Raw genomic sequence first — 5,215 nt, forward strand, 5'->3', positions numbered from 1 at the left:
CATTATGAATTAATTGCCAATGGTTATGTATGTATTGGTACAGTTTTTAACCGTCGTAATAGAGGTTTATGCATCAGTTCTGTTAAGGCTATGGCTACAGTTTTTTTCGATTCAACACACCATTTCACTCAATTGCGACGGTTGTTATAGGGATATTGCAACACTTTAAAACAATTGTAGAACTGTTGCTTAATGCCTATTGCAACGGTTATTACCTGCTATTTGCAACAATTCTAATGCAATATTAGTAAGCTATATATACCTGCTATATACTAAATCATCCATGAGAATAAATTTTATAACATAAAAATACACATAAATCGTTAACGAGAATAAATGTTCATTACCTTAATTAGAATTCAAGATCCGTGATTCTAATATCAATTAAAGCAAAATGTACAAATCATTATAAAGCATTCAAAAAAGGTGAAACACATGCCATATATACTTCAGCTCCTATGTCAAGTCTTCACTATTGCTTTCATTGTCTTCTTCGATTTCGTCACCTACATACAATCAGAAAAAAATATAAATAATTTAGGAAACCTCAAATCTTGGAAATGACAAGTATACATGTAGTTACAACCTGCAGGCATTAGCTTTTAGAATTGTTCAACCCTAAAACTTGGAAATCAAGTACATGCCAATCAAGTTTCCAACACTAAAAATATAAAAGGTGGAAGAGAGAATAAATTACTTCCAATCTGAATCCTCCAATGAATCATCAGTGTCAAGTATCAGATGAAGAAGATGGATCAGAAGAAGAAGAGGAGGAGGAAGAGGAAGTTTTTCAAGAAAATGACATTGGAAACCTTCAAAGTCACTACCAAAACCAGCAGATGCTACAGCCAGTCTGCAAAAAGCCAGAAAAATGGGCTAATTTCACAGTAAGCGAACAAGAATTGAACAAAGGGACAAGAAGAATGAAGCCAAAGAGAGCTAAAACAGATGTTATAGAAGGCCATGGAGGCCGAATTATTCGAGCCACGGGAAGAAAAGACAGACACAGTAAGGTTTCAACTGCAAAAGGTCCGAAGGATCGACGAGTTAGGCTTTCACCAAACACTGCAATTCAGTTCTATGATGTGCAAGATAGGCTTGGGTATGACCGTCCAAGTAAGGCTATTGATTGGCTGATTAAAGAAGCTAAAGCTGCAATTGATGCTCTTGGTGAGTTCCCTAATAATTTTCACTCTACTAAACTAAATCCCAAAAAAATGTAGTATTCATTTGATCAAGAACAGAGTCCAGAATTTAGCCAAGAAAACAGAGGTGTTCCCAATTCTGAATGTGGAGTTCAAGACAAACAACAAGAGGTGAATTATGACATCCCAAACTTGTTTTCACTCTACTAGCTGCGCGCATTCAAACTTCTACAAGCAGCAGCAGAAACAAGAGACCAGACTACATGCAGTAATTAGCTACTACGTTGGCTCGACTAAGCATAATCGTGAAGCTAGGATTCAACACTATGTATAATGCTACAAGAAACCAGCAGCAGAAACAAGAGAGCAGCTGTAGAAACAAGATACACCAGCAGCAGAAACAAGAGAGCAGCTGCAGAAACAAGATAGGCCAGCAGCAAAAACAAGACAGCAGCTGCAAAAACAAGATAGTCCAACAGCAGAAACAAGAGTCTAGACTACAAGCAGTAGAAACAACACTATCATGCTACAAGACACATGTTTAATTAACATAAACAAGAAACCAGATTACATGCAGTGATTAGCTATTCCATTCTAATCCTATAGCAAGTAGCAACAACAAATACCAATCAAAACATAGAATTAGCGACACCAACCTTGTTTATCCCCTTGAACAGAAGTAGATTCTCTTGGTGAAGGAGTCGACAATGCTGCCAATATGTTAGGATCAATTAATCCGCATGCTTAAGTTGTGCAATAACATCTGCAATAACTTCTTGTCGCACAATTTTCTTTTGTTCCTCCATTTGTTTCTCCATTTTCTGCATCCTCTCTTGCATTTCATGCATTCCATCAGTTGTTGCACTTAAAGTTGATTCCCAATTGCCAACTTTTTTTTCAAAGTAGTCTTTGTAACTCCTGCGCCATATAGTCTTAGACGTCCCGGATGTTCAGGACCCATGACGCTTGAAAATGCATCAACATACTCACCATTTATGCTTATTTGTTTTTCAATTTGCTCCATTTCAGCCTATCAAAGTATATCCAACAAATACAATCTTATGAACTAAATAATTGATCTCAACAAAAAAATTAAAATAGACAGACACATACAATTTTACTAGTAGTATCTTCATTTGAGGCCTTGTATGATCGCCCAGGTTTTCTTGTTCTTGTACCCACAAAGATATCCTTAGATGATACTGTCTCCTTATCTTTCTCCTAGTCGAATTGAAATATATACAAAAACTAAACTCACATTGGAAGAGATCCAAAAGAAAATTTCATTAAAAAATAATATATCAGAGAACTCACCAGCTTATTACGAACTAAAGCGAAACTCTTTTTGCCAGTAGTGTGTGGATTCATCAGTTTTTTTCGATTCTTTGCATTTGTTTTAGACATTTTCTGCAAAGAAATGAATCAGTAATGTTAATCGAAGGTATATTAGTGTTATATAGTGTACTAGACGAGGTCAATATTAGTCTGTCTTTCCTTTATAACAATCTGTCAATATTAGTACAAATGCTATTTATTAAAGAAATTGATATTCTGAACTACATTTTTACCTTGAATATTTTCAGAATTCCAATATTTGAATAGCTCTCTAAATTAACATTCTGGAATATGACCAGGCTTTTTTGCCATTCGAACTGCATCATTTTCATATGGATCGTAATAATTAAGCTTCAAATCACTTCTATGTCTTCTCCAAATCTTTTATGACCTTTTTTGCCTTGTAAAACGAGTCGGGTATCTGAGCAAATGGAAATGCCTCTCTTATCAAGTCCAATAAATCTGAAAAGGCCACATCAGTCAACTTGTGAATGCATTTAAACAAGTATAGCCGGATGGTAAAACTCAACTTAGAAAAATTCTTACACCCTGGATACAACTCTTCTTTCCCTTCCTCCACTAATTTAAAAAATCTCTTTGCATATTCATGTGGCCCCTCCCTCACTCCTTCATCTCTCTGATCATCTACAATATTTCTAAAAGTATCATGAAGTAATCTATCAATGTCGTCATGCATGTTAGAAGTTTCTTCTTCATCGGTTGGATGTGGCGTATTTCTTGAGGAAAATCCTTCACCATGAAAAACCCATTTGGTGTATCCATGAACAAATCCATGGCAAATCAAATGATCCTCTACCATATTTCGGCAATGCCAATTACGATTAAAGCACTTCTTACAAGGACACAATATTTCATTTCCTTGGGAAGCTCGTTCAAATGCTTTATCAAGAAAATCATTAACTCCATGAATATATTCATTGGTGGATCTTCGGAGATTCATCCAACTTTTATCTCCAAAATCCATTGAATATTTATCCTACATTACATGTGCAAAACATTAAAGCCAATAAATTCATGCGTACAAATAATATCGAATGAACTTAAAAACTCGAACTTTTAGATTAATCGAATCTCAAACCTTAACATCAATTCAACAACAAACATTTACAACAATAATAGTAGAACCAAAAAATATTGACAAGTTAAGTTATTAGTAGCTTCCACCATTTAATAAACTTTATACAAATGAATGACTAAAGGCACACGTAAAAAACATTTCAAAGCAATAAGGACAGACCTAGATTAGAGTAAATAACATACATTATAGCAATAGACTACAACAAGCAAACAAAATAACTATCAATACATTAGTTTTGATTCTTGCAAAACAGTTCATGTATTTGTAAAATAATAACAGAGTATTCACATGGAAAAAGTAGTTCAAACAAACTATAACAACTCATATTCTCTTTATAAAAAAACACAAGGGAGTTAGCTAGTCAATCTAACAACTACCATATAGCAGAAAATTTCTATTACTTTCAATTTCTTACCAATCAGCCTTCTCGGGTTCCAAACGAACTACTTCAAAAATCCTCAAGTGTTACCTTTGGGTCTGTTTTAGTCAAGCCTATAAATAACATAATCACACAATATTAGTAGGAAACCAAGCCAAAGAGAGGAAAAAATATAAGAGATACAAGTCCAAGATAAGTAGCTTAGCTTAGAAAACTCCATCAAAAAAATCCTTTTTTTTAATAACACATACAAAAAAAACAGTGGCACAATGACTCTATTGTTACTAACAAATATTTTATGACAGAAACGGGATGTAATATCACTGGCCTCTTGCTTTGACTAATTATACAAAATGCAATTATGTATTTGTGTCATTGCGTTTGTACATTTGTTTGCTTGTTATTGGCTGCTTGTTATAAGACAATGAATGAGTCTGTTTTGCTTTTAAAGTCAGGCCACCCAACTTAATTAAAAGGTGGTCAAGATATAAGTAAAAAAGATATTTATATATGTGACAAGGTTTAATTTCTTGCTGAAATACTTGTTGGTTTGAACTATCTATCTCTATATTCCATGTATATATAGCAGTGGCACAATGGATACAATATTTTATGAAGCACAAAGACAAGGACTATATTCTTTCTATGTTACACTGTTGAATCAAACAAATATCGTCTAGCTAAGTAAATCAAATGGTGGAGAAGAGAAAGAGACTCTGTAAGTAGATTTAGGGAATGGATTGAAAAAGAAGACTGTTTGAGCTCTCAGTTTGAGTCAGAACTTCGCAGTAATATCAGCAAGGAGTTATTGCAGGCCATTCAAGTTGCAAAAAAACAAGAGAAGCCCCCAAATTGCAGCATATCATGAAGCTCATACAAGCCATAGTTATATGGAAACTTTGGAAGAGAAGGAATGCTTAAAGACATGTTAAAAAGGTCTCTTTTTAATAAAATGTACATTCACTGTCAATATAATATGAATTGTGCAAGCAGTTAAAAACTTGAAAAACAAATTCAAGTTCCACACATTTCTATTAATGACACACAAATTCCTAAGACTAACACAATTATAGCCAGTTTAAATTATAGACACTGCATCCAAATAAAACACAACGAACATGTAAAGTGAGAAGTAAATCATACAAAGCAAATCAATTTGTGCTTCGTGAATGATCAAAACAATATCGCAAAATGCACAAATCCACCCAATATCATTAACTTTAACGAATAAATAGGGCATTATGTCTCACACTTTAT

General features: G+C 33.9%; 1 long non-coding RNA gene and 1 pseudogene across 1 annotated transcript; one reads left to right on the top strand and one right to left on the bottom strand.

The window, feature by feature from the left end:
- Window positions 1-333: 333 nt before the first annotated feature.
- Window positions 334-2,546, bottom strand: LOC104646153 (uncharacterized). The gene is made up of 4 exons (XR_003244988.2): window positions 2,460-2,546; window positions 2,259-2,366; window positions 1,802-2,175; window positions 334-506 (listed from the first exon to the last, which is right to left on the bottom strand). It is a non-coding gene; the product is annotated as an uncharacterized lncRNA (long non-coding RNA).
- On the top strand, window positions 702-1,595 carry LOC112940709 (uncharacterized; annotated as a pseudogene).
- Window positions 2,547-5,215: the final 2,669 nt, after the last annotated feature.

Source organism: Solanum lycopersicum, chromosome 1 (genome assembly GCF_036512215.1).
Source record: "Solanum lycopersicum chromosome 1, SLM_r2.1".
NCBI lineage: Eukaryota > Viridiplantae > Streptophyta > Magnoliopsida > Solanales > Solanaceae > Solanum > Solanum lycopersicum.